This window comes from Psammomys obesus, unplaced genomic scaffold (genome assembly GCF_907164565.1).
Source record: "Psammomys obesus unplaced genomic scaffold, mPsaObe1.curated_primary_1811, whole genome shotgun sequence".
Lineage (NCBI taxonomy): Eukaryota > Metazoa > Chordata > Mammalia > Rodentia > Muridae > Psammomys > Psammomys obesus.
This window is the reverse complement of record NW_026585504.1, coordinates 51,314,811-51,327,702: the sequence shown is the minus strand read 5'-3', so window position 1 is coordinate 51,327,702 and position 12,892 is coordinate 51,314,811. Positions and strand designations below refer to the sequence as shown.

The following is a 12,892-nucleotide window of genomic DNA, read 5'->3' as shown; positions in this document are numbered from 1 at the left end:
TATCTATCTATCTATCTATCTATCTATCTATCTATCTATCTATCTATCTATTTTGGGTTAAGATCAATTGACTATGACACAGAAACAACAAAATATAAAAACCAAGCATGCAGGTGCAGAAAGTAGTGATATAATCAAATAAAACTTAACAGAGTTAACACACACATAATGATATACATAATGTGATTTTGAACATGGTAATTAGTCATAAACACTAAGCTGTTGACACGAATGATTGCAATTAGCACTGCTTCTGCACAGGGAGACCCTCTGCTAAGTTTGACATTTCTCACTTTTTTGGCTCTTTGAGATTTGTAAATAAACATCATTGTTGACACACTTTAGAACTAAAGAACACAAGGCTTTGAAAATTTCTGACCAAAATGTTTCCTTAGCATGTCTGTATGAAATCTTGTCAGTTTTCCAAAAGGCCCTTGTGGGTTACCTGCGAAAGCAATTAGTGATGTTATACTAAAAGCATAACTGATTATAAGCAAAACATTAAGATCAGAGGAAACACCAATTAGGAAAGGAAGCACAGACAATAGAAATGACTAAGCTCTGAACTCATTCCAGCCATAGTTAAGTGATAGTATTTGTGAAATGGGTGCTTAATACATTAGTTCATTTATGATTTTTGTGACAGTTCTGAAGTCAACCATCTAATTCCCATTGTAAAAACGGAGCCAGGGAAATCTAAATATGCTAAATATATATAAGTATATGAGTAGAGCTGAAAACTTGAACTTGATGACTAATTTCATCATTATGGAACAGCATAGGCTGGGATCTATAAAAATATGGTGATAGGAAAATTGCAAGTTTAGGATCTGGGGGAATAAATCTTGAATGTATGTCATATAGAACTGTAGGGATTAGGAAAGAAATAGCCTGAGTGTCTATACAAACACGTATTCTGTCGAGAGACACATGAAAACCATTCTTAATAACTACCAGAAATTAGTATGTGATCAGTACTTATTCAATGATTTTGCAATGATGAAATACATCAAAATATATCAAGCATGTAGAAATGCAATTTTTTTTCTTTGAGTGTGGAAACCTTCCTTGCTTTTAAATGGCATCTATTCTTTAAAGAAACAGAATCTAGAAAATAATTATCATCCTTGTGTTCATAGCAAAGGAAAGCAAAAATAAAAGAAGAAAAGAGAGATAGAGGAACAATTTCAACTTAGAATTTCAAGAGTCAGAAATTGAAATAAACAAATGATAAATGAAATGTGAAGCAGCTGACAGGACCTTTGTTGCTATGACAGAGAAGTACACTGACATGATTCATGTGTTACTGATTATATAAAATCTTGGGCATGTCCCATTTCTATGCATTTCTCTCTGCAAGAAACTAGAGCATCAGTGTTGGGACCTGAAATTACTTCATTAACAGAATGATTTTAAACAGATATTTTTACTTGGTTTTGTTCACCTTCCTTATAAAGAATGCATGTCTCCATGAAACCTCAAATAAAACTGTTTGATTCTTGTTATGGTTAATTCCAATTGTCAACTCAGTGAGATCTAGAATCACTTGAGAGGCAGGCTTCTGGATATGCCTGCGAAATCTTTATTAGGTTAAGGCTGGCAGCAGTAGATGATTATGCCTGATATGTATTGGTGACAATGCTCCCTATGCTGGGATCCTGGGGTGGGAGCAGACAGTCATTGCTCTCTGGTTCTCAACTTTCTCTGTGATGTGATCACCTAAATCAACTTCCCGCTGCTGTGACTTCTCAGACGTGAAGAACTGTAACCCCACACTGTGAGTCAAAATAAATCCTTTCTTCCTCAGGTTGCTTCTTTGGGGATATTTTGACACAAGGAGAAGAAAAGTAACTAAGGTGACCCTTATTGGGTATAAGCAGCTCACATTTCAAAAATAACTTGTGCCAAACACTGAACTAAGCATTCCACTGTTCTTACATTATCTGACCATGGTGACAAAAAAATATGAAGACATCTGTTTCATTATCTTCATTTCACAGACAATAATTTAAGACATAAACTGTCAAATTGCTTCTTGGACTCTCCTTAGGTCAAGGTCCAGAGCTGTGTTTTACACTCACCACCTGGGGAGAATGGTCTGATTACCCCTTAGTATTTCTCCAATTGTCAATGCAATGAGATTCAAAATTATTGATTTGGAAATGATTTCATTGGCACTTAAATCGAAGGAACAGAATTCTCCCTCTTTATCACCATCATGCTCCTATCCATAGGATAAAATAGGCTTGAAATGTAAAAATCACAACTGAGAAAAAGAGAATGACTTTTTAAACAAGACTTTTTTTTTTTTTTTAATGATCAAGATTGGAAAACACTAATTGTTTCCTTTGTGAAAAGGAGAATAGATATTATTTAGCTATCATGGTCCATAAGAATCAAAAACCTAAGATCAGTGAACCTATAGCAGCCTGTCTATATTAAGAAATGTTAACCTATTTAGTGTGTGTGCACACACCACACGTGCATACCTAACCGCCACACGCATATGGAGGTCACAGGATGTTGTGGGAGCTGGCTCTCTCCTTCTAGTATGCGGATCCTAGGGATCAAACTCGGGTATTCAGGTTGTTTCAAGCACCCTTACCTTATGAGCCATCTTGATAGTGGCTTATATTCCTTAGCATATTTTCTTTGATTTTTCTCTCCAGTTCTTGCTCTTCTCTAGGGCCTCATATATGCAAATATCACCACAGAAGTGGGATTCTTACTGAAAGACTAAGGATTGTTAAAACAAATTTTCCCTAAAATTAATGTTATTCTCAAATTTAAATAAAATGGATCCTGATGGTGCCTTTGACAATATACCTCTGAAACGTTATTGACTGAAATAGTCTTGAGCTGTTTCACCATGGTAATCAATGATTTGAAATCACAGAACTTTAAATTCGGACTGATCTTATTCTCAACTGTCTTTTCATCTGCCAAGAAGGAATACTGAAACTCAGACACAAACATAGTCACTAATAATGGGGCTGGTCAGAAGTCAAGTACCCTGATACCTACATTGGTCTCGGGGTACAGTAAGGGTGTCAATGTATTGGAATCACAGATGTGACAGGATCACGTTGTTCATAGAAAGTATCATAGTAGGAAATGCTCAGGAGGCAAGCATCTTATCCACCAGCTGACAGTTTTCATTTACTGGAAAAATCAGGATGGCATCAGCATGCTTTGAGGTGTAGGCATAGGGTACTGAATCTGAGCTACATGAAGGTGCTGTAGGAGAAAAGGACTACATTTTGAGATCATCCTTCATGAAGTAAGCAAGTAAATGTTAACCATTTTCTTCCTCTTATGGTTAACAAAAAAAAAAAAAGAAACAACAACAACAACAACAAAAAAAAACAAACAAAAAAGATTGAATTTGTTTGAAGATCCCCTTTGAAGGCAAAGCAGATTTTTCTTTCTGTCTACACTGCAAGGCAGTTACAACCTTCTAGGGCAACCACTGAGATTATGCCATCCTTCACACCAATATTGTGGTTTTTCCCTGTATTTCAATCCATTTCTCCAGGCTTCTTGTGTCTTTGTACCTGTTCATGAGCACACACGTATTTACGAATGTGTAGATTTGGATGCATGTATATGTGGAAACCAGAATCCGAATTGGGAATCTTTTTCCATTACACTTCACTGTATGTTTTTGAAGCAGAGAATCTCATGACGCTGAAGCTTACAGATTTTTTTTTCTTTTGCCAGACTAGACAGCAAGCCTCAGAGATCTTGTGTCCTTTCTCTAGGGGAGATTACAGGCACGCATGACTGAAGCTGGCTTTTATGTGGGTCTGGAGTCTGAACTCAAATGCTCAGGTTTGTGTGGAAGACATTCTATTGACTGAGACATCTCCCCAGTCCCATGGTTTCTCGAATTATTGTGATTACATAATGGCAAATAACATTAAATCTTCTTTCATTAAAACGACCTTCTCTTCCTTTTAACTTCAAATCATCTTCTCTGTATCCATTTTTCTAAACCCAAAACCTCTCTTAACAGTACATAGAGTTTTATTGTTTTCAATATTTACTCCAAGATCTATAACCTCTATTGTCTAGCTGGAATCTCCTCCAAAGCATTCACTCCTTACAGCTGTTCCTTATAGCTGTGGATTTCAGAAAATTGCAGTTCTCCTAACATTCCTGGCCTCAGTGCATGCTTGCAACCATACAGCGCTCATGCTGAGAACTGCACAGGTCACACTTACCTAGTTGTCATTCTGGGTTACAGAGCTGTGCATGCCCCAAACCTAAGCCTGAATGAAATTTAAACCAAAGGGAAGGAAAGAGGAAATAAGAAAATACATAGATTTTACTGTAATATCTTTTAGATACGCTTAAAGGGAAAAATTGTGAAAGCCAGATGGTCCTTCCCAGAGGAATTTTTGACAACTAATGTTTGCTGAGAGAGAAGGTATTTTCTTCAGTTGTTTAGCAACAAAAGTATTACCCTTGCTAGGTAATGACCTTCAAACAATGGGTAAACAAGTGACAAATTAAACTCAGTGAATTCTACACAAAATAATACATCAAAGGGGACTTGATGAAAAGAATTTTTGTAGGGGAGAATGAGAGAGGGAAATCAGGAGAAGTCATGGTATAAATGTATGAAACTATAAAGCAAATATTTTTAAATGAAAGGAACTGGAGAGATTCCAGTTAAGAAATCTGAGCAGGTAAAAAAGAGTAGTGGCTGCTTTTTCAGAGGACCCAGTTTAGTTCTCATAACCTTCAGGGAAGACCACAGTTATCAGTTCCTGAGAGTCTGATGCCATATTCCAGTCTCTGTCAACACCTGGCATGTATGTGATACATATTCATACATACAGGCAAACACTCATACGTATAAAATAAAAGTAATTTAAAAATGTTTTAAAAATCCAGACTAAAGCAAGGACTCTATTTTAAATCATGTGTATTTTTATTTTTTAATTTAAATTTATTTTTTATAATTTATTCACTTTACATTCCACTTGTAGCCCCCTCTTTTGTCTCCTCCCCCTCCCACTCTCCCTGTCTCCTACCCCCTATTCTCCTCCCCTATTTCTCAGAAAGGGGGACTTCTCTTGCCCTACCATCTGACCCCAGCCTATCAGGTCTCATTAGGACTGCTTTCATACTCTTTCTCTGTGGCCTGGCAAGTCCCCCATACCAGGAGGAAGTGATTATAAAACTGGCAACAGAGTCCATGTAAGAAACAGCCCTGCTCCCCTTACTAGGACACCTACATGAAAACAACTACCTATTGGCTACATCTGAGTAGGGGGTTTAAGTAATCTTCATGCATGATCCTTGGATGGTGCCTCAGTTTCTGCAAGCCATCATGGACCCAGATTTGTTGGCTCTGTTGGTCTTTTTACAGAGCTCCCTCCCCATCTGACTCCTTGTATCTGACCACTCTTTCATAGGAATCTCTTTACTCTGCCCAAAGTTTGACTGTCTTAGCATCTGCTTCGAACCCCTGCTTGATGTAGTCTTTCAGAGGACTTTTACAATAGGCTACCTGAAAATCAATCTGGTGCTTTCTCAGACAATTAGGAATAGTGCATCCTCAAGACCCAGCTATACCATTCCTGAGCATATACCTGAAAGATGTTCCACCTTACAACACAGACATTTGCTCAACTATGTTCACAGAAGCTTTATTCATAATAGACAGAATCTGGTTAACCACCTAGTTGTCCCTCAACTGAAGAATGGATATAGAAATTGTGGCACATTTACACAATGGAATCTTACTCAGCTAATAAAAAAATGAAAATCTGCAGGTAAATTGATGGAACTAAAAGAGATTAACCTGAGTGAGCTAACGGAGAACCAGAAAATCATGCATGGAATATACTCACTTATAAGCAGATATTAGCCGTGTAATATAGGATAATCATTCTACAACCCATAGACCTAAAGAAGCTAAATAACAAGGGGGATCCTGGGGAGGATGTTTAATTCTCATTCAGAAGGGCAAATAGAATAGACATGAGAATAGACTGAAGAGAGGGAACAGGATGGGAGCTTTCCATATGTCTTTTGAACAAGTGATGTTTGAACAGACACCTAAATAGAGTGAGAACAAAGTTGAGAAAAAGAGCGTTTTCACTAGAGGAGACAATCCACCCAAGCAAAGTGCCCTTCAGTTCTCAGAGGATCTTCAAAAATGAAAAGGTGGTAGGAACTAAAGAATGGGCAAGTGGAAAGTGGAAAATTTAAATAAAGATCAAGAAAGGTCATAGAAGTCACATGAAGGAATGTGGATATTCTTCTAAATATACATAGCTACAGAAAGCTTTCAAACAGAGCTTAGCAATACTATTTATAAGTTCTTCAGCTCAGTGGAAGACCCTGTAGACCTTAACTGGGGAAAGGGAAGGTTAAAGTTTGCTCTGAGCTTCTTCAAAAGTGAGTAGGGCATGCCGAGACTTTTTTGCTTCCATGGTCTTTGTAAAGCTCCTGTCCCCTCTGGGTCCTTCTCTACCCCCTTATCTCCCTTCTTCCATAGTTTCACTGTGCTCTGCCTAAAGTTTGCCTGTGAGTCTCTGCATCTGCCTCAATCCACTGCTGCACAGAGTCTTTCACAGGACATCTATGGTAGGCTCCTCTTCTGTTTCCTCTCTTCCACTGCTTCTGGTCTCTATCCTTCTGAATGAGAATTAAGCACCCTCCCTATGGTCCTCCTTGTGTTCCCTTGTAGGAAGAGCCGAGGCTGTCTCTGACATGAATTCATTTGCCTCCTCTTTGATCACTTTCTCCTGGCATGGGGACCTTGACAGCCCACGGAATAAGAGGATCCAGGCATTCCTGGTGTGACTTGATAGATTATGGTCATATCTTAGGGGAGGAGGACTCCCCCTTTCAGTGGACTAGGGAAGGAGAAGAAGGGAAGAAAAAGGAGGGAGGTGTGACCAGGAGGAAATGAGAGAGGGGGCTACCATGGAAATATAAAGTGAATTAACTGTAAAAGATACAATAAAATAATAACAATAAAATATAATAATGGAAAGGATGGTGCCAAACAGGGAGGAAGTTGCTATTTGTACTGTAATCTTTCTTGAGATGATTGATTCCTATATGATGTTAATGAGGGGCTGGACGTCAACTGTGAAATGTGAACACTTTGTGGAACCCAATTACTGTACCTACAGAAATGTCAGAGCCATTGTACCATGAGCTTAGCCAAGAAGCTCTTGTTTTCCGAGGAAAAGACATGATTTTACTCAGACATCACATCACTTTAAGTCCAAGTTTGAATAGTCAAGTATATTTTGTGTTTTGCTTTTGTTTGTTTGTGTGTGTGTGTGTGTGTGTGTGTGTGTGTGTGTGTGTACAATCTTGTCCTGTTACTAAAACCCCATGGGGACAATTTATCTTTTTTTTTTTTTTAAAAAGTATGTGCAATGTTGTGTAGCTCATACCATGTTCTGAGAATTAAATTATGTGTAAAGTCATCAATAATACAGAGGACTTGATTCAGTAGTTACAAAAATTTGACTTATATGATTAATCTCCTTCGCAATTTATATATTCAACATTTATTTGCTTTCCTGTGTGTGTACATGAGGTATATATGTGCATTTCCGTTCACATGAGATATGCAAGCACATCTGTTTGTGAAGGCCTGAAGTTGGTGTCAGGAATCTTTCTGTTGTTCTCTACTTTATTCACTGAGGCAATGTCATTAAGTTTATCCCAGAGCACATTAATGTCTGCAACTACCTAGCCATCTTACTCCAGGAATTCTTTTTTTTTTATATATAGTTTTTATTTTTTTATATTGATCACAGGTTATTTACTTTGTATCCCAGCCATAGGCCCCTCTGTCATTCCCTCCCAATCCCACCCTCCCTCCCTCATCTCCTCCCTGCCCCTTTCCAAGTACACTGATAGGGGAGGACCTCCTCCCCTTCCATCTGACCCTAGCTTATCAGATATCTTCAGGATTGGCTGCAATGTCCTCCTCTGTGGCCTAGCAAGGCTGCTCCTCCCTCAGGGGGGTAGGGAGAGAGGTCAAATAGCCTGCCATTGAATTCATGTCAAAAATGGTCCTTGTTCCCCTTCCTAGGGAACCCACTTGGAGACTGAGCTACCATGGGCTACATCCGAGCAAGGGTTCTAGGTTATATCCATACATGGTCCTTGGTTGGAGACCCCTGTGCCCTAATATATTGAGACCTTGTGGAGCTCCTGTCCTCTCCATGCAATACTAACTCCTTCTTTCATGCTTTCCTGTACTTTACTCCAGGAATTCTAACAGCTGGGATTACAGCCTACCGTCAAAATCACCATGTATTGGTCCTATTCTGAGACTCTAAAGTCTAGTCTTCATTCTTGTGTGGGAAGTGGTCAGTCGATTGATCCATCTCCCTAGTCCACAATTTCTCTTTTCAATTTCATATTTTCATTAAAAATATGTTTTTAAATATTATATAAAGTACAGATTAAATAGAACGTCTTATACTCACTCAATGTTAGGGAGTAATGATACAATCAACTACTGCACCTCCGCCTGCCTCCAAGAAACAGAGGTACATTTCTATTGAGAATATTATTTCTGAGTGGCATGAGTCATCTACTTTGGAAATCTGTTCTTTCCATCCCTTTATTTCAGCAAATCTATAAGCCTGGCAGCATGCAATCTGGAGGAGAATGTCATTCCTCTTAATTACAGCTGACATGTGTTTGAATGAGCCTTGTTGTGCCAATTATATTAAAATAATTGGTATCATATTTTAATTTACTCCACCAATACATCAGTTGTGTTTAATGAGGTATGCACTGAAAAAATATATCTAATACCTATTATCTATCTATCTATCAATCATCTTCTGTTCTTTCCATCATCTGTCTATCTCTCTGTTTCTGTGTCAGAAGAATTCTAATATTTGATTAGGAAATGTTTACAGCTCAAACTAACATCCTCAAATTATGGCCTATTGGTAACTTACAAATAATCAGTAAGATGAAATATTTTACTCTTGTTTTAAGCATTTGAAATACACTTTTAGTGAAAAGTCTAAATATTCTATAATTATTTAGAATAGTGGAATGACTGGTTATTTCCATGCAAACTGTGTACTCACTTCACTGTAGCCCGCTCTCCCAACCCCAAACATCCTAGGACTTTCAGATGCAGCCTGCTGACTTACTTGTGTGAACTAATGTGTGTGCAGAGAGGAGTGTGGAAATGTGATCAAATGCAAGGAAGGCTGGAATGAAGGCTCAGTTGGTAAAGTACTCACTGTGTAAATATGACCTGAGTTCCATCCCTTACAACCCATAACACAAATCCAGGTGAAACAGTACAAAACTACAGTAAGAGTGCTGAGAAGGAGGAGGCAGGGGCACGCCTGGAACTTCCTCTCCTTCTTCTCTCTCTCTCTCTCTCTCTCTCTCACACACACACACACACACACACACACACACACACACACACACACAGAGAAAGATGTGAATGTGGCACTCTCTATACTTCCAAGTCCCACAGTACACTTTTGGCTGGAATGTGAATGCTAATGGTCCCCAACAACAACAACAACAACAAAATCAAAACAGCCAATTGTTCAGCCTGAGGTGTGTCCATTGTGTCTACAGTTTCCCCAGTCCTGTGGCTTAACATCTGTGCTCTGTAAACATGGCAAGGATTGAATTACAGGGACTGCTGTTTTCTTTAAATGAATGTGCTATAATCCTGATTAAAGTATCATATGGGAGATTTTATAATAACAACTATATGCAGTTCTCATTAGAGCCAGGGAGAACAAGAACCTAAATCATGGTTAATAACCTAAAGCTTGAGGCTCGTCACACTCATTTACATCTGGAACCTTGGGGTGAGTAAGGGTGTGGTGTAATGAGGGCTCCCACAGCTAATGGACTTACGTAGTCAGCAGTGAAGGCTTTGTCTGACAGAGCTTTGGCTAGTGCTCACTCATCCCTCTTTTCCTTTGCTCTGACACTCTTCCACTTCACTTATTTTGCATCCCTGTGTAGCCCTATGCTTGTGCCAATAATTCAAGCTAATTAAGAGGAACCACCAAAAAATGGAGCTCTCCTGCTTCCAATGTCAAAGGAATCTTTCCCAGCAATGGTACCACATTGGAATGCTCTGAGTGCTTGGCTGAGCAAAGATTCCCAGTCCCAGGATGATTACAGGGTCTATAGGATCCCAAATTTCCAGGCAACTAATTCAACCTACTGGTTTATTCATTCTACAGACTATCTTCAAATCTTGTTCTCAACATTCCCAGAATAGAAAATGGAAATCAAGTCCATTTTATCTGAATTCTTGATTTGTGTGTGTATGAGATAGAGAGAAAAGGAGAGAGAAAAAGGCAGAGAAGAGAGATTGTGGTAGAATTGGGGCATATAGAAGCATTCTATAGCTGAGGTGCCAGAACCTAGTAATCAGCTAACTCCACTGTCAATATCTTATGCCTGTAGGGTTTGTCAATGCAAAACAAAAACCAAAGAAACAAACAGTGTACCTTGCATTATTTACTTTTCTATTTGATGTGTCAAAATGTCTAAAAAGGAAACCCAAGGAAAGAATGGTTTGTTTTGGTTTATAGATTAAAGAAATGTCTATCAGGGAGGGGAAGGCATAGCTTCAGAAGCGTGAGGCAACTGTTTGCACCCACTGTTAGAAACCAGAGAGTGTCTTCCTGTTTGCCTTTCTGAATGAGGATTGTATCATCTTACCCAGGGTCCTCCTTCTTGCTTAACTTCTTTAGGTGTACAGATCATTGGAAGAGGAAGAAAATGGAACAGGGCAGGAGCCTACCACAGAGGTCCTCTGAAAGACTCTATCCAGTAGGGTATCAAAGCAGATGCTGAGACTCATAGCCAAACTTTGGGCAGAGTGCAGGGAATCTTATGAAAGGAGGGAGGGGGATAGAAAAACCTGGAGGGAATTGGAGCTCCACAAGGAGAGCAACAGAACCAAAAATTCTGGGACCAGGGGTCTTTTCTGAGAGTGATACTCCAACCAAGGACCATGCATGGAGATAACCTAGAACCCCTGCACAGATATAGCCCAGGCAGCTAAGCATCTAAGTGGGGTTCCCTAGAAAGGGGAACAGGGGCTGTCTCTGACATGAATTTAGTGGCTGGTTATTTGATCACCTCACCCTCAGGAATGAGCAGCCTTACCAGGCCACAGAGGAAGACAATGCAGGCACTTACAGGGGGGATACAAAGTGAATAAACTGTAATTAATAAAAATAAAAATAAAAAATATATCATCCACCACTACCAAGTAGGCTTCATCTCAGGCATGCAGGGATGGTTCAAGGTATGAAAACCCATGACTATAATCCATCACCAAACAAAATGAAAGAAAAAAAAAAAAAACACATCATCATGATGTATGGCTGAAATGTATTTGCAGGTCTGTGTGCGTGCATGTTTGCTTGCATTGAAAATTGGCTTCATTCTCCCAACAGCATCCCATTTTAAATTTTGGAAAACAAAAACTAGAACTCTGTGTTATATTTCACACTCTTGGGAAGACAGGACACAGAGCACTTCCTGAAGTGGCAGTAGTGCTAAGGGCTAGCAAAGGAATAGTCCACTTGGGCTCAGAATATCAGGACAGAAGGGGAAATCCCACTACACAAACTGTCTCATGCTCTTAGCATTTTCTACTTTGGGTTTTGTTTGTAAGGCAGCAGTTATGTCAAGCATAAAATCTCTTACTCTTTAGTGGCACAGTTTGTTTTTGGTTTTGTTTTTTGACAAAACTTCTTTATTCATACACTACTGAGAAGAATATTGGGAGGTAATGTGGAACAATGAATTCTAGACTTAGTTGCAGGAAGGCAGGAATAGACGAGGCAGTCCCTTGATTTAATTCTGATGTCTCTAACAATTTCATTTTGGGAATCAAATTGCCCATGAAAGAAAGAAGAACATGAAGAGAAAGCAATTGAAATCACTAAATCCTGCCTATGCCATAGGAATATCAACATTAGTAAAGAGAGTGCAAACAAATAAAAGTATTTGGGGGTCTGCTTTTTGACACTATAATGAAATATCTGCACAAGAAAATTTCTTAAATAGTCACAATGATATAGCCTGGGTGGGGACTGCTTGCATATCACACACAGGATACCTCCAGAAGAGTGACCTGGGAGAATAGAGGGTGTAGGGTCAGCCTTGCATTTTTGTAACACTACTCTCTCGAAAATTCAAAGCCCACATGAGGAATGATTACTCACTTTCAGAGTCAAGAACCAACCATTAGGCTCCATCTTAAAGGTTTCACAATCACTCTGAAGGCCTTATGGACTATGTCTACAATCACGAGAGCATTTGTAGGACACAAAAAATAAATTCAAAGCACACCTATAAACCAAACACTTTTATGCTATATTGTAATACAACTCTGAATTTGAGGTACAAAGTGTTGTTTGTACAATATATTTTGTAACTATTTCTCCTAATTTAAATCCCCCTTCCTGAGAGAAGGGAGGCTCCTTAGAATCAGAACGTAAATGAAATTCAGTAGACTACAGAAGCTTCCTGAAGCTGACAAGATTAACAGGGCCTCAGCCCAAGGTCATATAAACAGTACCAGATGCAGGAAGGAAAAGGTTCTCTGTTTGCCAGCTCACAAGTTAAGCAGAGATTGCCAGGGATGCAGCTTTTGGGAATCATTGCTAATACTGGATGGGCTTTTCAGTGAAGCAACTACCTTTCATTCATTCGCCTGTAAGTAACCCATGTAAATGTCAGTGGGCCTTCAAGCTAGACTTGGGTTAAATTATATTTTTGGTTTGTCATTTGTTGCCTAGCCAACTTAGATTAAAAAAAAAAAAACTTATATAGTAACAGCACTTTGTTTTTTTTTTTTTAATTTTATTTTTCTTTTTAGTTACATTTTGTT

General features: G+C 38.8%; 1 protein-coding gene across 2 annotated transcripts in view; it reads left to right on the top strand.

Annotated features, from left to right (window-relative positions):
* The window catches only part of LOC129672149 (contactin-associated protein like 5-1), a 784,596-nt gene that overhangs the window by 92,040 nt on the left and 679,664 nt on the right, over positions 1 to 12,892 (top strand). The window lies entirely within an intron of this gene.